The sequence below is a fragment of the Aquarana catesbeiana genome, linkage group LG06 (genome assembly GCF_042186555.1).
Source record: "Aquarana catesbeiana isolate 2022-GZ linkage group LG06, ASM4218655v1, whole genome shotgun sequence".
Taxonomy (NCBI): Eukaryota; Metazoa; Chordata; class Amphibia; order Anura; family Ranidae; genus Aquarana; species Aquarana catesbeiana.
This window is the reverse complement of record NC_133329.1, coordinates 394458327-394479413: the sequence shown is the minus strand read 5'-3', so window position 1 is coordinate 394479413 and position 21087 is coordinate 394458327. Positions and strand designations below refer to the sequence as shown.

Below are 21087 nucleotides of genomic sequence, written 5' to 3'. Positions count from 1 at the left end.
CTGCCCAGCTCTGCCCTATTGTTCTTTACAGATGACACACCTGCCAGACCCTGTGTTTACATGTAAATTACCAGCATTCATATGTAAATAGCGGCAGACGGCAGGATTGATATGTAACTGAAGACGGCATTCATATGTAGATCATGCCTCCCTGCAGTGAGGAGATGATGTGCTGTAACCTCTAGCAACCAATCAGTGAGCAGTAATACTGTACAGTAACCTCTAGCAACCAATCAGTGAGCAGTAATACTGTACAGTAATCTCTAGCAACCAATTAACAAGCAGAAATCATTTGCTGTAACCCCCAGCAACTAATCAGTGAGCCGTAATGTGTGCTGTAACCTCTAGCAACCAGTCAGTAAGCAGTAATGATATGCTGTAACCGCTGGCAACCAATCGCAATCCCTGCCTGATCTGATACAGTAAACTGATTTTAAGTCTAGTTGCTATTTATTGTATATCTCAGAGCAGGTGGAGAGTGAAATTGCATTGGGGGGGGGGGCAAGAAAATTTTTGCCCAGGGTCCAATCAATATTAAAGATGGCCCTGGTTTATATGTTTATACTATAAAAAAAAAAATTGCTATGCGCCGCTAATGTGTTCGGGTTTGACTTGAAGAAAAGGTGGCAACCCTAACTGTCCCTGCATATGTGCGTTTGCTGGGCGCTGCCAGCGCATGGCACAACCTTCTTTTTTTTTTTCCATCTGTAGAAATGGCTTTTAGTGCCTGGAGCTGCAGGTTGCAGCTGCACAGGTAGGGAGAGCAGAGCGAGCAGATGTCATAAAATAGCATTAATTGAGTCCAATTAGCATGAAAGACACAAGGGAGAGCCAGGCAGGTGACAGGCTCCACAGCTGAGCGCATCGCCTTATATGGCAAGCGCAGCTTCCAAGTCGGATCCAGGGACAAAGGTCGCCTGCCAGGGGAGTACAGGACAGGAGCGCCGAGCAGCTCCACTCTGCTGTCAGCCGGCCACACCTGACACACAGGTACGTCTCCTCGTTCTCTGTGCGCCCCTCGCCTGTCACCCATACAGGTGTGTATGTCTTCTATAGATGCCTGAATTATTTCTCTTTCCTGTCTACACACTCACTTACAGCATGTATCTCTCCTTTAAGTCTACAAATCGGAGTTACTGTTCTTACTGCTGTTGTCAGATAGGCATTGATAGAGCTGTGGTCTTTTTTTTTTATACAAGGTAGCAATGCCAATCAAATCATATGCAACTGTTAATAGGGAGAGGATTTATGCAGCATCTCTTACTAGTCAGTGATACTACATTGCAGCCTTTCTCAACCTTTTTTTTTTTTTTTTATCAAGGAGGAACCTTGAAGTAACTCTCAGGTCTTAGGGAACCCCAACAATTATTTTGTATTTAAATGGGGGTTATTTACGAAAGGCAAATCCACTTTGCACTACAAGTGCAAACTACAAGTGAAAAGTGCACTTGAAATTGCACTGAAAGTGCACTTGGAAGTGCAGTCGCTGTAAATCTGAGGGGTAGATCTGAGACGAGGGGGAAGCTCTGCTGGTTTTATCATCCAATCATGTGCAAGCTAAAATGCTGTTTTTTTATTTTCCTTGCATGTCCCCCTCGGATCTACAGCGACTGCACTTTCAGTGCAATTTCAAGTGCACTTTGCACTTGTAGTTTGCACTTGTAGTGCAAAGTGGATTTGCCTTTTTTCGTAAATAACCCCCCATTGGAGTTGATTTACTAAAGGTAAATAGACTGTGCACTTTGCAAAGTGCAGTTGCCTTCTATAAGTGCAGTTGCTCCAGAGCTTAGTAAATGAGGTAAAGCTTCACTTTGCAAAGAGTACCCAATCACATGCAGGGGGGGGGGGGGGGGACGACTGCATTTTTGCTTGCACATGATTAGATAATGAAAGTCAGCAGAGCTTCTGCTCATGTACTAAGTTCTGGAGCAACTGCACTTACAGAGTGCAGCTTCACTTTGCAAAGTTGCACAGTCTATTTGCTTTTAGTAAATCAACTCCATTGCAGCAGCCTTTTTTTAAATCGGGGATCTATGGAACCGTAGGGTCCCTTTAGACATCACAGGAGTTCCTTCATCAGCCTTGGAATAAACTTCCCCCTGATGGTGCCTTCATGGTTCTGCCATCAATGCCACAAACAGTTTCCTGGTACTGTCTGCTTTTTTTATTTTTTAAGTGTTTTACTTTGGCTTTGCAACCAGATCTGGGAATTTTGTTGAAGCAGACACAGTAGCAACCGTTTTCAACCAGGGTTTTCATGGAACCCTATGGTCCTTCCAGACGTTCGTAGGGGTTTATTGATCAGTTTTGGATTAAACTTCCCCCTGATGGTGCCTTCATGGTTCTGCCATCAATACCACAAGCAGTTTCCTGGTACTGTCTGATTTGTTTTTTAAGTGCTTTACAACCTTTTTCAACCAAGGTTTCATGAAACCCTATGGTCCCTCCAGATGTTTTAGGCGTTCCTGGATCAGTCTTGGATTAAACTTCTGCCCAATGGTGCCTTCATAGTTCTAGCACCAATGCCACTAGCGGCATGGGACCAGTATCCTAGCCACACCACATTGGTGGTCAATGAGGGATGGTCCCCTTACGCTGGTCGTCAGGGAAAAGAATGCCCTGTTACACTAGTTGTCAGTAGAGTGTCTCCATACTTTGAGGGACAGTGGGGAAAATGTTCCTTACCTTGGTGGTCATCAATGAATGAAAGAATGCTCCTTACCTTTGTGGTCAGTGGAAACAATGCCTTGTTACACTGGTGGTCAGTATACTGCCTCCATACATTGAGGGGCAGTGGGGAGAATGCTCTTTACATTGGTGGGCAATGGAAAGAATTCTCTTTACATTGGTGGGCAATGGAAAGAATGCTTCCTAAATTGGTGATCAGTGGGAAGAATGTTCCTTACATTGGTGATCAGTGGGAAGAATGCTCCTTACATTGGTGATCAGTGGGAAGAATGTCCCTTACATTGGTGGTCAGTGGGAAGAATGTTCCTTACATTGGTGGTCAGTGGGAAGAATGTTCCTTACATTGGTGATCAGTGAGAAGAATGCTCCTTAAATTGGTGATCAGTGGGAAGAATGTTCCTTACATTGGTGGTCAGTGGGGAGAATGTTCCTTATATTGGTGATCAGTGGGAAGAATGTTCCTTACATTGGTGATCAGTGGGTAGAATGCTTCTTACATTGGTGATCAGTGAGAAGAATGTTCCTTACATTGGTGGTCAGTGGGAAGAATGTTCCTTACATTGGTGATCAGTGGGAAGAATGTTCCTTACATTGGTGATCAGTGAGAAGAATGTTCCTTACATTGGTGGTCAGTGGGAAGAATGTTCCTTACATTGGTGGTCAGTGGGAAGAATGTTCCTTACATTGGTGATCAGTGGGAAGAATGTTCCTTACATTGGTGGTCAGTGAGAAGAATGTTCCTTACATTGGTGATAAGTGAGAAGAATGTTCCTTACATTGGTGATCAGTGAGAAGAATGTTCCTTACATTGGTAATCAGTGGGAAGAATGTTCCTTACATTGGTGATAAGTGAGAAGAATGCTCCTTACATTGGTGATCAGTGGGAAGAATGTTCCTTACATTTCTGTAAACCATACACGATTGATATATGAATGAAGGAGTTGTAACCCGTAGAATGGGATTTATGCCCCTGTTGTTGTTTTTATGAAATACGATGTGGTATTTTATCTAGAATGTAAATAAAGTATTTTGCAATTTTTTATACTAATGTCATCCTTGGTACCAGTAAAGTCCTGAATTTTTATATTTTTCCATCTTTGCTATTTCAAATGGGATGTGGTACAAAATGAATTGTGGGCAGCAATATTCTATTCTTATTTTTATTCTATTTATTTACTTACCATTTTGATACTGACCTCCTGCACATTTATCATTGTATTGTGGAAACTTTTTTATTTTTTTTTACAATGTGGAGTAACCCATTTCTTTGAATTGAGTTTCCCTTTATTAATCCTATTATTTGCCGTCATTGAAAGATGCCTCATCTGTTTTCTAAATGTCTAGTGTAGTTCTGAATATCGGGTTGCGGCGCTGAGAACAGTTTGCTGGAAGTCGATCGGTACACGCTGTACCTTTTGCAAATGGTAATAATGATGAGTTTATAGAACTCTGCAGTGATAGTTCCGGTCGGTACCAATGAGAGATGGAGCCATGTATATTCTGTGGGTGGATTTACACAACTTATTACATTTGTTAGGGTCTCATGTATCAATGTGTTCCTTCCAAGAAGTGGAATTACTTCTCAGTTACCAATCAGCATCAGAACTGCTTTGGACGTCTAAATCTGATTGGTGGCTAGGGAAAAAAACTCCAGCTCTTGGTAGCTACTGTGTAATTGTAAACTCCCATTCACACTTGGCGTCCTTTTTCTGCATTTGTGCGTACTATCTAGAGCAGAATCGTGTGTTTTTGTCCCCATAGACGTTTAAGTGGAAGCGTCTGAAAAACGCAAGTGAATGCATGAGAAATGGCCCTCCCGGGATACTTGCCTGTAGGTAAAGTAAGAGAATCAAAACTTTCGCCAAGTGGAAGAGTGGAGTTGATAATAAAGTTGGCCGTGTCTCCATCCAGGACTGGTCCTCTGGAAGCAGAGATTTCCTTTTCTGGAAAATTAACCTGTAATCTAATCAAATCAATTGCACACTGAAGAACTACTGCAACCAGCCTATACTATTAACCATAAGCATTTAAATACACCACGTTTAAGTCATCATGTGCAATTGTTTGTGTGTGTGCCAGGCCCAAGCAGAAGCAGCCAATCAAATATAGTACTCAATATGGATTAAGTAAATATGCATAGCCATAGATATTATAAATAAAGTGTAATAAAGTGATTTGTGCAACAGCAGGTTCTACTTTTAAGTAGTACCTGCTGTTGCATAAATCACTTTATTACACTTTAGTCATGATATCTATGACAATGGCTATCCATATTTATTTAACCCATTGAGCATTTGATTGGCTGCTTGCTTCTTCTTGGCAGTTGGCACACACGCACAATGGCACATGATGATAATCAAGATCAAGAAGTAGTACGGTGTACCTGCTACTGCTAGGCTGCTAATCCTTGCTGCTGCCTGGCCCGGGGGCCGGGGGTTCCCCGTCATCCATTCCTTCTCTGGTCTCTTCTCCTGCTCCTCATGTCACAGTCCCCGCTCCGGGGAGAGAGAAGATGATGCCGCGCAGAGGAGGGGAGGCGGAGCATTAGGCTCCGCCTCCGGCAGTCACTTTACCCTACGTGGACCCGGTCTAGCCAGTCGTCATCAGCTGTCATGGGGGGCGCCTGTCGCTCCTCTCCCCAGGCCAAGTAATTATTAGCAAGTGCCGACGCCGCGCTCCAGTAGGCCAGCCGCGGCACCGGCCGGGGGCTATATTAGTGCAGGAGGCGACCACGAGTTTTTCTTCATGCGGGGAGGCTTTTTTGCCGCTCCCTCCCCCCCCCATGGTGTCCATGGCACTTGCCATGGCTGCCATACCTTAGATACGCCACTGCATGAATGGGACATGCGGCTGAGACCTTCTCACTCTCCACTTCCTCCTTCCAGGATCTTTTCCCAACAACCTCAGAGTCAGGAAGTGACATACACAATTATACATTACAGTGTGATACTAGCAGCTGACAGTAGAGGGCAGCAGATGCCTACATGCACATTACCAGGTATTTTGCAGGCACTCCCAATAAAAGTTTATAGGCCAAAAAACACACAACTCTTCTCCAAAGAAACTCATGTACTTTTTTGAGCTTCAGGTGACAAGTGACACAGTGCTCAGGTCTAAACAGGCCCATTGAGAATGATGGGATCCTTCACCTTGAGCATTGTCAACCTGTGAGAATTACGCAACGAAATGCTCAGGTATTAATGGGGCTAAATCTCATGAGATGAATTGTGGAATCATTCTCAGTCAGGGATTTTGATAAAGAAACTTAGTCACCCAGAAACGTGTTACCATGCCCCCTGGCTGCAGGTCCTCCCCTGGTGTGACATCACTTCTGCTTCTATGTTTCAAGGTGGTTTCTGTTGCATCCCGGTTCAGCTCCTGAGGACACCACCGCATCATAAGTCCCTACTGGCCGATCGCTCAGTTCTCATAGCTCCCCAAGAAGAAAGCTGGTGACTGTCAGTTACCGCTCCCCCCCCCCCCCCCATGCTCGCTAGAGTGCTGAGACAGATCCCAACTCCATTGTCGTGATTTCGCCCGAGCCTGGACCAGCTCTGTGACGTCAGTAGACAGCGGACTTCAGCCAGCTGTCTGCTGAAAATGGTTCACAGGAGTGCAGAACAAACTTCACTCCTGTGATCCATGGGAAAAGTACAGCCAAACCAGCTTTGGCTGTACTTCTCCTTCACTTCCCACCCGCAGTGCATCATGTGATGTCCTGGACTTTGAGTGGGGATATCTGAATGATGGGTGCAGCTGCAGGCATCATTCAGATATAATTTTCTGTCCACCGGCAATTCCCTGCACAGTAAGAACAATCATAGTGGCTGTTCAGCCGCTTGATTGTTCGTACAGGCGGCGGGAGGGGACCCCCCCCCCCCCGCCCGCCGCTCTCCGGTGCTCCTACCGGCTCGCCTGTGCGATCGGCGAACCAGAGAACGAATCCGCTGGTGGCGGACAATCACCATAGAGAATACCTGTGACCAGATGGTCCCCGGCAGCCTCTATGACTCTTGGAGACCTGGGCGCGGCGTTATGATGTCACATCCGGCCTGGCAGTTGTAAATACTGCCCTGTACTTGGCTGAAAAGCCAAGACCTTTTTTTTTTTTCTTCTTTCATCTCAGGCTTTCTCAGGCTTATTTCAGGCTTAGGGAGAGACCCCACATCTCTCCCTAAAGAGGACCTGTCATGCCCTATTCCTATTACAGGGGATGTTTACATTCCTTTTAATAGGAATAAAAGTGATAAAAAAAAGAGATTTAAAGGGAAAGTGTAAAAATAAAAATTAAAAATAAAATAAACAATAAATCAATTTTTTTAAAGTGCCCCCGTCCCCATGTGCTCGCATGCAGAAGCGAAAGCTTATGTACGTCGCACCCACATATGTAAAAGCCACACATGTGAGGTATCGCCGCAAAATGTGTTGCCTATGGCGATTTTTAAGTACCGAAGTTTGGTGCCATTCCACAAGTGTGCGCAATTTTAAAGCATGACATGTTAGGTATCTATTTACACGGCGTAACATCATCTTTCACATTATACAAAAAAATTGGGCTAACTTTAGTGTTCTATTTCTTTTTAATTCGTGAAACTGTTTTTTTTTCCAGAAAAAAAAGGGGTTGGAAAAATTGCTGCGCAAATACCGTGTGGCATAAAAGGTTCACCGACCGCCATTTTATTCCCTAGGGTCTCTGCTAAAAATATATATATAAAATGTTTGGGGGTTCTGAGTAATTTTCTAGCAAAAAAAATTATGATTTTTACATGTAGGAGAGGAATGTCAGAATTGACCCCGATGGGAAGTGGTTAAGTTCTGCTGTGAACTGATAACACACAGCCTATTTGCGGACAGAATGGTGTCAGCCCTACCCAGTGTCTTTTGCTAAACTACCCAACACTCCTACTCTCAGATCTCTACAACATAAAGGCTAATTATCCTGTCATCCTAAGCAGTGGCGGCTGGTGGTAATTTTCTTTGGGGGGGACGGCAACCAGTACCACCCCCCCCCCCTCGGTCGGTCAGCGGACTGGTCTGGTGCACTTACCCTATCTATGCAGCACTTCACCGGCAGCTTCCCTTGCTCTGCAGCGCCGACAACTTTCCCTTCCTCTGCTCTCCATGGACAACAGCGGCTTACCTTTCCTCCTTCCTCCTTGGCAGCTAATCGGGAGTCTTCTCTTTTCGGTCAATCGAAAAACGGGTCTCAGACCTGCTTCTGATTGGCCGGATTGAGGATCAGTGTTACAACAGTGAATATTCATTCGCTGTTGTAACACCTGGGTGGGCTCATGGCGCAATGCTCTGCGCTCCGAGCCCACCCTATTTTGAAGCTTATTAGAGCCTATGGCTCTAATCAGGTGCTTAAAAAAAAAACACCTCCGCCGCTGGAATTCAGGCGCCCTGCACCCTGAAAGGAGCCGGACACATGAATAGGGGGTGGCCGTGGATATGTTCATGCTATGCATGGATAAAGGGAGCGGCGCCAAGGCGCCCTTAATAGCCGGGCCGCCACTGGTCCTAAGTAAGAACAAGGAGGCTCTTTGAGATGACACAGGAGCTGCACAAAGGATTTCTAACATATTGAAAGTGGGTGAAAAAAATGCAATGAGATTAGATAAAATCCTTGTAAAAACTTGCAGGAGTTCTACTGGAGTGTTAGGCAGCCCATAGATCAGGGGTCTCCAAACTTTCTAAACAAAGACTTTAGGAGGGCCAGACTGTGGCTATCAAAAGAAAAAAATTGTTAGTGGGGGCATACAATCCCCTATCAGTGGTGTCAGTGGGAGGAACTGTGCCCCATCATTGGTAACATTGATAAGAATTGTGCCCCATCATTGGTGTCATTGGGCCCCATTGTTGGTTTCACTGAGAGGAATTGTGCCCCATCGTTGGTGTCATTGGGTCCCATTGTTGGTTTCACTGGGAGGAATTGTGCCCCATCATTGGTGACATTGGGCCCCATTGTTGGTTTTTCTGGGAGGAATTGTGCCCCATCATTGGTGTCATTGGGCCCCATTGTTGGTTTCACTGGGTGTGAATTGTGCCCCATCATTGGTGTCATTGGGCCCCATTGTTGGTTTTACTGGGGGGAATTGTGCCCCATCATTGGTGTCATTGGGCCCCATTGTTGGTTTCACTGGGAGGAATTGTGCCCCATCATTGGTGTCATTGGGCCCCATTCTTGGTTTCACTGGGAGGAATTGTGCCCCATCATTTTACCCATTGTTGGGGTCATTGGGAGGAACTGTGCCCTATTGTTGGTGTTATTAAAAAAAATAGCACCCCGAGGGCCGGATAAAAGCAAGCAAAGGGCCGCACCTGGCCCCCTGGCCCCCTGGCCCTCGGGCCACAGTTTGCAGACCACTGCCATAGATTATTCTTTTTTTTTTTTTCTTCAACCTGGAAAAAAAAAAAAAAAGACTTGATTCCCCCATCCACATATTTGATGTAGATGGAGGAACCCTCCCCACTGAGCCTTTGCATTCTGACAGCGGGGAGACTTCCTCGCCATTAGAAAACGTTGGCCAGCGTTGCAGGGTATAGTCATTACTTGTATGGTTTTTCTGCCTTATTTGGATCATTTTAGTGGGAGTCTGAACTGCTAACAGTTACACCAGGGCCCATTCTTGAATGAGGACCTAGAGAGTGACAGTTGCAGCATTTTTCATGGAATGTCTCCTTTTCGTGATCCCGTTGAACAATTCAGCATTGAGGGCTTTTCGATGAGCCAGGAAAACGTTGCAGTTTATGCCTGTGGACTGGGCAAATTCCTCTTCTGCCTTGCCCTGAATAATTACGGATGGGTCAAAGTATCACTTTAATTATTACACACTAAAATACAAGGCAATGCAAAGTGCTTCCATGTACAAAGGGAAGTGTGAATAAAATTCCAGCAAGCCGCGAACGAGGGCCTAGAGGTCAAGAACCTGAGTGGGGTGTGCATCTGTACTGTTTTATAGTACAGATAAAGCCTAATACTAGAAAGCCATCTATTCCAAACTACATAGAACCGTTCCAGGCTTGTTGGCCATCATGAGTGTTGGTTTTCTTTTTTTTCTGGTTGAACTGGGTGAACTGGTGTCTTTTTTCAACCAGATTAACTATGTAACTACACTGACCGGCCACTTTATTAGGTACACCTGTTCAATTGCTTGGTAACACAAATTGCTAATCAGCCAATCACATGGCAGCAACTCAATGCATTTAGACGTGGTGAAGAAGACTCGCTGAAGTTCAAACTGAGCATCAGAATGGGGAAGAAAGAGGATTGCTAATCTACTGGGATTTTCACGCACAACCCTCTCTCGGGTTTACAGAGAATGGTCCGAAAAAGAGAAAATATCCAGTGAGCGGCAGTTGTGTGGAGGAAAATGCCTTGTTGAGGTCAGAGGAGAATGGGCAGACTGGTTCAAGATAATAGAAAGGCAACAGTAACTCAAATAACCACTCGTTACATCCAAGGTATGCAGAATACCATCTCTGAACGTACAACATATCAAACCTTGAAGCAGATGGGATACAGCAGCAGAAGACCACACCGGGTGCCACTCCTGTCAGCTAAGGACAGGAAACGGAGGCTGCACTTCACACAGGATCACCAAAATTGAACAATAGAAGATTGGAAAAACATTGCCTGGTCTGATGAGTCTGGATTTTCAGCTGCGACATTCAGATGGTCGGGTCAGAATTTGGTGTAAACAACATTAAAGCATGGATCCATCCTGCCTTGTATCACCGGTTCAGGCTGGTGGTGGTGGGGGTATAATGGTGTGGGGGATATTTTATTGACACACTTTGGGCCCCTTAGTACCAGTTGAGCATCGTTTAAGTGCCACGGCCTACCTGAGTATTGGAACCACGATCCGTAACTTCCTCTAGTCAGTCCCCTCCCCCTTCAGTTAGAATCACCTCCCAGGGAACACAGTTAACCCCTTGATCGCCCCCTAGTGTTAACTCCTTCCTGCCAGTGACATTTTTACAGTAATCAGTGCATTTTTATAGCACTGATCGCTGTATAAATGCCAATGGTGTCAAAATTGTCCGATGTGTCCGCCATAATGTTGCAGTCCCGATAAAAATCGCAGATCGCCACCATTACTAGTAAAAAAACAAAAAAATATAATAAAAATGCTATAAATTTATCCCCTATTTTGTAGACGCTATAACTTTTGCGCAAACCAATCAATATATACACTTATTGTGATTTTTTTTTTTTACCAAAAATTTGTAGCAGAATACATATCGGCCTAAACTAAGAAAAAAAATCGCTTTAAAAAAAAAAAAAAATGGGGATATTTATTACAGCAAAAAGTACAAAATATTGTGTTTTTTTTTTCAAAATTGTCGCTCTTTTTTTGTTTATAGCGCAAAAAATAAAAATCGCAGAGGTTATCAAATACCACCAAAAGAAAGCTCTATTTGTGGGAAAAAAAGGACGTCAATTTTGTTTGGGTGCAACGTCGCACGACCGCGCAATTGTCAGTTAAAGCAACGCAGTGCCGAATCGCAAAAAATGGCCCAGTCATTCAGCAGCCAAATCTTCTGAAGTGGTTAAGCATCGTCACCCTTGTACAGGAAGTGTGTTTCTGGCAGGATCACTGGATAAATCTAAAGTAAAAATTTGCAATAAAAAGGAAACTAATGCAGTTACAATTGCATTGTTGTTCTCGGGTTTAGATACAATTTTATAAAAGAAAAAATTCTAACATCCCTTGCTCACTCAAAATAAAACAATTTTTGCTGAAAATCCAGCATATCAGGCATTTTTTTTTTTTTTTTTAAAAGGCATGTGTTAAAAATAATTCAACTTCACTGCGGACAAAAATAAACTGTCAGATTTGTTATCTCTGCATACAAGGTATGTACATAGAAACAGTTACACTCATAAAACAAACACATAGGTGGCTAACTACTAAAGAAAATATATTCATTATGTAGGACAAACGGAAGCCTTTGCTGTGTATTGCATTGTGTATGGGGATTCCATCATCAAGACCTGCTTGCTGTGGGTGCTTAAAAGGACAAGTGGTTTGTGTCTTTTTGCATTTTTGCAGACCTGTTACAAGGAGAGAAACAAGCAGGATGACCCTTTTTAGTTGCTGCAAGTCATTCCTGTACATGAAACAGCCCAGGTGAGAACTAAATACATCAATAGTACATACATCACTATGTTTATTTTTATTTTTTAATTGCACAAGCCATCGCAAATTATGACCGTATTTTATTTAACCACTTGCTTACTGGGCACTTTTACCCCCTTTCTGCCCAGGCCAAGTTTCAGCTGAAATTGTTATCATTATTTTCACACAAATAGAGCTTTCTTTTGGGGGTATTTAATCACCACTGGGGTTTTTATTTCTTGCTAAACAAACAAAAAAAGACTGCAAATTTTGAAAAAAAAAAGTTTTTGATATTTTGTTATAACATTTTGCAAACAGGTAATTTTTCTCCTTCACTGATGTGCGCTGATGAGGTGGCACTGATGGGCACTGATAGGCTGCACTGATGGGGCGGCACTGATGGGCACAGATAGGTTGCACTAATGGGCACTGATGAGGCGCCACTGGTGGGTACTGATTTGCAGGCACTGATGAGGCTGCATTGATGGGGGGCACTGATGGGCACAGATAGGTTGCACTGATGGGCACTGATTTGGAGGCACTTATGAGGCTGCACCTATGGGGGGCACTGATGGACACTGATTGGCGGCATGGAGAGGTGGCACTGATTGGGCAATGATAGGTACCGGAAGGCGGCTCTGAGAGGCAGCACTGATGATGAGGCACTGATTTGCAGCACTGATGGGCACTGATAGGTGCCACTGGTGGGCACTGATGGGCACTGATAGGTGCCACTGGTGGGCACTGATGGGCAATGATAGGTGGCACTGGTGGGCACTGATAGGTGACCCTAATTAGCAGCAACAGAACAGTAACAGAAGCCACGGCTTTTTTTTTCCTTCACGCTGATAGCGTGAAGAAAAAGAAACAGATAACCAGCATTTGTTTATTTCCGTGATCAGCTGTCATTAGCTGACAGCTGATCACGTGGTAAAGGGCTGGCTGTGATTAGCCCTTTACCCAAACTATAATTTATTTATTTTTTGTTTGTGCCCCCATTAAGGAGGCTCACCCTCTCTCTCTTTATGCTGGCTACCATTATCACCGAGAGCGAAAGTGAAAGAAAATCCCAAATTTCGTGTTGCCACCAGAACAATCGAGACCATTGTTCTGGTGACAGCCGGGGATTCCTTCACTTTGCAGGGATTTCCTCTCGCTTCCTGTTTTGGGTATGGGACATGAAGTGAAGAGAAATCTCCCCAATGGGTCACAGATGCCAAAAGGAAAAAACTGCCAGGGGTTATAACCCTCCCTCATCTCCTGAGCAAGTCGTAATGATGAAACGCGTCGAGCGGAAGTGACATCACTCACTGGAGACACCCGGAAGTACCGAGATTCTTATCTGAGGGATATTACTTTATAAATAAAGTGCTTATGTTTGATAATATTACATTACGGATACGTCTCTTTTTAATGCTGGTCCTGTGCTGATGAGCGGAGAAAGATAAAGTTGTGAATTGGGGCTACAAATGAAGAAGAAAAAGAGAGGAGTTGATGATGCTTCTTCTTCTACTTGTGAGAGTATTTTGAGCTGTGAAAGCCTTGGTGGAAAAAGGAGGCATCTGGATGTTTTTCCTTCCATACTTACCGTCATCAATTGTTTCAGGACTCACATAGAAATAAGGGGCCATGGAAATCTGGTGAGCCTTTTATTCACTTAAAAGAGAAGTTCAGGATATTTTTTTTTTTTAAGAATCATACTTACCTAGGTGGATGTAGCATCGGCCCAATACTGCATCTGTTCCCCACCGGCTCTAAGATTGAGAACCGAGTGCTCAAACACTGTTGATTGCTCGGTTCTCAGAGCTCCATGACCAGCTCTTTGCTCTGCCCCCCCCCCCCCCCTCACTGGAGCGCTGGGCTGTAGAGGGGGCTGGAGCGGCCGGCTCAGGCTCTCAGCGGCTTGCCAGGTGTCGGTCCAGGGTTGTGGGCGGATCCCAACCATATCACGTCACGATCTTTCTCCAGCCTGGACTGGCTCTGTGACATCAGCCGGCAGCAGTCGGCCGACAGCAGTCTTCACCCCGCTGTCTGCTGAAAACAGGTCACAGGATTGCAGAACGAACTTTGGCTGAACTTCTCCTTTAAGGGTACGGAGCACAGAGGTGGAAGATTCTTCGTGAAATGTGATACAGACTGAAACTGTTTATAAGGACTTTTATCACTAATCAAGCTTTATTATATTGTTTCACTATATTGGAGCACGTGTGGGTCACATGTTGGTTTCAATTAAAACTCATGCAGCGCTGGTTTATTTATTGTTTTATTTTATGACACCACGGGGTGTTTACTTTTTCCAGCCGCTGGGGTACAAGTTGGAGTTTTTTTTTTTCCAGCACAAGGGTGGCACCTTTATAACCTTCCCTTACTCCATCGAAGAAAAAAAAAGTTTTTCCTGTACCTGTACTTTAAGAATAATGTAAAATAGAGAAGCACATCTCCCAGAATGTTCCAGTTCCTAAGGCCCCTTTCACACTGGAGCGGTTTTCAGGCGGTATTGCGCTAAAAATACCGCCTGAAAACCGCCCCTAAACAGCCTCCGCTGTTTGTTCAGTGTGAAAGCCCGAGGGCTTTCACACTGAAGCGGTGCGCAGGCAGGGCGGTGAAAAAAGTCCTGCAAACCGCTTTTTTGGAGCGGTGAAGGAGCAGTGTATTCACCGCTCCTTCACCGCTCCTGCCCATTGAAATCAATGGGTCAGCGCGGCTATACCGCGGCAATACCGCGGCTATAGACGCGCTGTACGAGGGATTTTAACCCTTTTTCGGCCGCCAGCGGGGGTTAAAACCGCCCCGCTAGCGGCCGAATACTGCTGCAAGAACGACGGTACAGCAGCGCTAAAAATAGCGCTGTTGTACCGCCGACGCCCCCACCGCCCCAGTGTGAAAGAGGCCTTACAGAGACAATAAGAACAACACATTTAAAATGCCTTAGATGTTTATTTGTATGATCCTGGCATGAAATAATGGCTTTTCTGCAGCAATTGCAGTTCTAATGGCTGGCAGGTTTGGGGTTTCCCTGTTGATTGGCAGGCTGGGTGTACCAATGAAAGAAGCGGGCTAAAATTTAAGCTAAAAATGTTTCTTTGATCCCAATATGATGTGTTACATTTTAACAATACTAAAAAGAATGTTTCCAACCAACTAGATTCTTTTCAGTTACATATTAACATAAGCTCATTTAATTACTTGCAGAAACAGATGTTTATTTGTATCGGCGTCATATTTATGCATTTGATTTTTATATTTGGTATGTTTAAAGTGATTGTAAACGATCACCTTGTAAAATAACCCATTCAGCATAAAATAGAAATGAAAGGCAAAACATTTGTGTATAGATATAAAAACATTCTAAGTACCTTTTTTCCTCCTATTTTTATACAGTGCCTTGAAAAGCTATTCCTACCCCTTGAAACTTTCTACATTTTGTCATGTTTACAACCAAAAAACGTAGATTTATTTTAAACACAAGTGGCACATAATTGTGAAGTGGAAGTAAAATGATAAATGGTTTTCAATTTTTTTTACAAAATAAATATGTGGAAAGTGTGGGGTACATTTGTATAGCGCCCCCCTGAATCAATACTTTGTAGAACTGCCTTTCACTGCAATTACAGCTGCAAGTCTTTTTGGGGATGTCTCTACCAGCTTTGCACATCTAGAGAGGGACATTTTTGCCTATTCTTCTTTGAAAAATAGCTCAAGCTCTGTCAGATTGGATGGAGAACGTCTGTGAACAGCAATTTTCAAGTCTTGCCACAGATTCTCAATTGGATTCAGGTCTGGACTTTGACTGGACCATTCTAACACTTGAATATACTTTCATCTAAACCATTCCATTGTAGATCGGGCTGTATGTTTAGGGTCATTGTCCTGCTGGAAGGTGAACCTCCTCAGCCCCAGTCTCAAGTCTTTTGCAGACTCTAATGCCCCGTACACACGGTCGGATTTTCCGACGGAAAATGTGTGATAGGACCTTGTTGTCGGAAATTCCGACCGCGTGTAGGCTCCATCACATATTTTCCATCGGATTTTCCGACACACAAAGTTTGAGAGCAGGATATAAAATTTTCTGACAACAAAATCTGTTGTCGGAAATTCCGATCGTGTGCACACAAATCCGACGGACAAAGTGCCACGCATGCTCAGAATAAATACAGAGATGAAAGCTATTGGCCACTGCCCCGTTTATAGTCCTGACGTACGTGTTTTACGTCACCGTGTTTAGAACGATCGGATTTTCCGACAACTTTGTGTGACCGTGTGTATGCAAGACAAGTTTGAGCCAACATCCGTCGGAAAAAATCCTAGGATTTTGTTGTCGGAATGTCCGAACAAAGTCCGACCATGTGTACGGGGCATAACAAGTTTTCTTCTAAGATTTCCCGGTATTTTGCTCCATCCATCTTCCCATCAACTCTTACCAGCTTCCCTGTCCCTGCTGAAGAAAAGCATCCCCACAACATGATTCTGCCACCACCATGTTTCACAGTGGGGATGGTGTGTTCAGGGTGATGTGTAGTGTTAGTTTTCCTCCACACATAGCGTTTCGCTTTTAGGGCAAAAAGTTAAATTTTGGTCTCATCTGACCAGAGCACCTTCTTCCACATGTTTGCTGTGTCCCCCACATGGCTTCTTGCAAACTGCAAACTGGACTTCTTAAGGCTTTCTTTCAACAATGTCTTTCTTCTTGCCGCTCCTCCATAAAGATCAGATTTGTGCAGAACATGACTAATAGTTGTCCTGTGGACAGATTCTCCCACCTGAGCTGTGGATCTCTGCAGCTCCTCCAGAGTTACCATGGACCTCTTGGCTGCTTCTCTGATGAATGTTCTCCTTGCCCGGCCGGTCAGTTTAGGTGGACGGCCATGTCTTGGTAGGTTTGCAGTTGTGCCATACTCTTTCCATTTTCAGATGATGGATTGAACAGAGCTCTGTGAGATGTTCAAAGCTTGGGATATTTTTTTATAACCTAACCCTGCTTTAAATTCATGATGCTGTTTGTTCACTAAGGTTCTCTAACCAACCTCTGAGGGCTTCACAGAACAGCTGTATTTATACTGAGATGAAATTACACACAGGTGGACTCTATTTACTTATTAGGTGACTTCTGAAGGCAATTGGTTCTACTAAATTTTAGTTAGGGGTATCAGAGTAAAGGCTGAATACAAATGCACCCCACACTTTTCACATATATATTTGTAAAAAATTTTGAAAACCATTTATTATTTTCCTTCCACTTCACAATTCCGTGCCACTTTGTGTTGGTCAATCACATAAAATCCCAATAAAATACATTATGTTTTTGGTTGTAACATGACAAAATGTGGAAAATTTCAAGGGGTATGAATACTTTTTCAAAGCACTGTATCAGAAATATGAAATGTTGGGGTAACATATTCTTTAATGCATTATGCTTCCCAACTTTTTGAGATGGGAACGAGGGACACCTATTAGCAAAAGTATGTAGGCATAGGACACACCCCCTGCCACGCCCCCTTAAATGAGAATTATACAAAAAAAATGATTAGGTAAACCCACAAATGTTTTTTTTACCACTACTATTGCTTTATGATGGCTTCTGAAATTTACAAATGCAGCAATTTAGAAATTGGATGAAAGGTTTAGCACTGGGAAACACTTTTTGATAGATGAGTAGTGCATTTTATACACAGGTATATAGATTAGGGATGGGCGAACGGTTTGGCCGGTTTGTTTGGTCGATCGGCAAACATCCGAACAAACAGGTAGTTCGACCGTTTGTTCAGCCCCCTGAACCAACCACAATGCATTACGGTGCTGAACAGTGCATTGCAAGCCCTGATTGGCTGAAGCAGTGAAAGCTTCAGCCAATCAGGGCACAGGGCACTGTCATCATGACTTTATCCAATCCTGGCTCATTCCTGCCCCACAGTATAAAAGTATTCTTCCAATGGCAGCCATTTTCAGTGTGATTTTGGCGTGGAGAGAGATAGAACAGGGCTCTGTTCAGTGCTATTAGTTAGTGTGCTATACTGTGCTATTTTGCTTCAATTGTCAGTGTAGAATATGAGTTTAGTGTCAGTCTAGGGATAGTGTGAGTGTAGTGAGGAGGACCATCACTCAGCTTTGCATAGTGTGCAGCTAGAGTAGGGACAGCTCAGATAGTTTCAGTGTAGTGTAGTGAGATCGTGTCAGTAATGTTTACATTAGTGTATAACTAGAGTAGGGACAGTTCAGATAGCGTCACTGTAGTGACGGTTGAACACCGTCTATTTGATTACGTTACTACCAGTTTAACGCCATTTAATTCTGTGTGCGTTACTGCCAGTTTAACGCCATTTACTTCTGTGTGCATTACTGCCAGTTTAACACCATATTGTTTTGTGTGTGTTACTGCCAGTTTAACGCCATATAGTTCTGTGTGTGTTACTGCCAGTTTAACGCCATATAGTTTTGTGTGCGTTACTGCTAGTTTAACGCCATAAAGTTCTGTGTGCGTTACTGCCAGTTTAACGTCATTTAGTTTTGTGTGCGTTACTGCAAGTTTAACGCCAAATAGTTCTGTGTGCGTTACTGACAGTTTAACGCCATATAGTTTTGTGTGAGTCACTGCCAGTTTAACGCCATATAGTTTTGTATGCGTTACTGCCAGTTTAACGCCATAAAGCTTTGTGTGCGTTACTGCTAGTTTAATGCCATATAGTTCTGTGCGTCACTGTACATTTGGCGCATTATATTGCAGTATATTATAGTGTAGGCGTGGAGTGTGTCTGTGTAGTGTGAGTACTTAAAGTGCACCAGACACCTCTTTACATTGATTAAAGTGCATCTACGTACAGATTTCAACTTCTTCTTTACATTTGCTTATAAGCATCGCCCTCTCCCTCCCAATAATGTCTGGGAGGACAACAAGGAGAGGCAGACATTCCCTTTGCACTGTAAGGGGGACAGCAACATATGTGTCCACAGGCAAAGGTGGACCTGGTGGTCAGTCCTCAGGCAGGGCATCATTTCCTCTGTTTAAGGAGTTTGCCCGTGCTATCCAGCAACAGCATGCAGAGGAGGTGGTGGACTGGCTTACTAAACCTTCCTCAACCTCCTCATCCTCTGTCATGCAAGCAGAGACAAGTGTGCAGTCCCCTGCAGTTGCCAGAGTGGATAAACCTGCCTCCTTTTCCACATCTATTCCTGCCATAGCCCCAACATCAGCCATTGAGGAGTCAGCTGTGTTATTTGACCACAGTGTCAGCCACTTGCTCCTTGATGATGCCCAGCCATTACTGGATTCAGATGTTGGTTCTGAGATTGAGTATGACAAGAACATGAGCCTAGAGAGAGGGAGAAACACTGGTAGACAAATTTACATTCATGTTCCCCAAGTCGCAGCTTATTGCCAAGTCGTCTCAAGTGGTAGAGATGAAGATTGAGGAGATGGAGATGATGATGATGATAAGGTCACTGATGTTACTTGGGTTCCAGATAGAACAGAGGAGGAAACTTAAGGTGAGGTGGCACAACCCCAAGGAGGCCGACATCAAAAAAGAGTAGAGAGCAGCCACCCTATTCCATCACATTCTGCAGCTGTTATCTCCCGGCCCACTCCCCAAAGCTTAGCTGTCTGGGCCTTTCACACCACGCCAGCTGGAGTCAGGAATGTTGGTGTATGATAATGTCTCAAACCTCCTGTCCGCCGTTAGACAGGGAAAGTTGACACATGTGCCATGCCTGGCACATGTCCTCAATTTGGTGGTGCAGCGTTTCCTAAATACGTACCCAGGGTTGCAAGACGTGCTAAAGCTGGCCAGGAGAGTCTGTAGCCATTTCAGGTGGTCATACATAGCCAGTGCTCGGTTGGCTGAAATTCAGCGGGAAATCCATCTGCCCGTAAACCGCCTGATTTGTGACATGCCCACCAGGTAGAACTCGACTTTGTCAATGCTGCAGCGGCTATACATGCAGCAGAAGGCCGTCAAGGAGTACCTGTGCGAATATGGCACGACAACAGGCTCAGGCTGCCTCGTTTTTTTTTCCCCACGCCAATGGCTGATCATTAAGGATGCATGCACTGTCACCATTTGAAGAGGCCACAAGGATGGTGAGCCGTGACAGTGCATGAATCAGTGACACAATTCCTGTTGTGATCCTGCTGGAGCAGACTCTGCGTGGCATTATGGACATGGCACTGGAGGCAGAGCAGCAGGAGGAAGAGGAGGACTTCCTTCCCTCTCAATGCCCACTTTATCCAGACACCATCATTTCTATGTCATAGAACACACAGGAGGAGAGAGGGGAGGAGAATGAGGAGGAGGATTCTGGCACTTTCATAGGTTTCGAAGAACAGGAAGACATGCATCAATCTGTAAGCGATGGCTTTCCAACCTCAGGACCCTTGGGAGTAGTACGTGGCTGGGAGGAGGAAGTTCCAGATGCTGTCATCCTGAGTGACCCCGAGGAGACTGCTTCTCAAGCCTCTGCAAATTTGAGGCGTATGGGCAACCCAATGCTTCAAAGCCTGCGAAAAGACCCAAGAATACGTGGCCTAAAGGAGAAGGACGATTACTGGTTGGCAACCCTCCTTGACCACCGTTATAAGGGGAATGTCTCAGAACTCATCCCATCCCCACAGAGAGTGCAGAAGATAAAATCTCTTGAGGACACGTTAAAGAGGATTTTATTGAGCGTTTTTCCTGACTCCAGTAGGTTACAGTGCCATGGAAAACTTAGTTTTGAGTATTCTGTTGGTCAAGAGAGGAGCATTGGAGAAGGCATCTGCCTAAGTAAGGCATTTTGGAATTTTTTTAGTCCTCGCCGCCCAGGGCTGTCAGTTTCCACATCCCATCGGCAGCGTCTGCATCACATGGTGGACGATTACCTCGGGGCAAAAACAGAGATGGAGAGTTTTCCAGCTGACGATCCACTGACTTACTGGGTCATGAAAACAGACCACTGGCCAGAACTTGCCCAGTATGCTATTGAGTTGTTGGGCTGCCCTGCACCCAGCATGCTTTCAGAACGAGCATTCAGTGCTGCAGGAAGTTTCGTTACTGATCATAGAACACGTCTGTCCACAGACTCCGTGGACCGTTTGACTTTTATAAAAATGAATCAGTCCTGGATTACCAGCTATGAAGCCGCTGATGCCGATGTCACTGATTAAGTCTTTTTGGGATGTGGGAATCTCTGCAAGACTTTGAGGCTGCCTAGCTTTGATGGTGTTCAAGAATGTTTTTGGTATAGGTTTCATGGGCACAATTAACAACTAAAGACCAATTTTTCAGCACCTGTTTGACAGGTGCAT

General features: G+C 44.4%; 1 protein-coding gene across 3 annotated transcripts in view; it reads left to right on the top strand.

The window, feature by feature from the left end:
- Window positions 1–705: 705 nt before the first annotated feature.
- Window positions 706–21087, top strand: part of VIL1 (villin 1) — an 88827-nt gene continuing 68445 nt past the window's right edge. Inside the window, exon 1 of one of the 3 annotated variants that reach the window (XM_073634374.1) lies at window positions 706–990. The gene's annotated coding sequence lies outside the window, so the exon portion shown is untranslated. Of the gene's footprint in view, window positions 1038–11602; window positions 11823–21087 lie in introns of those variants that run through there. The other 2 variants (XM_073634376.1, XM_073634375.1) reach the window with 2 other exon arrangements.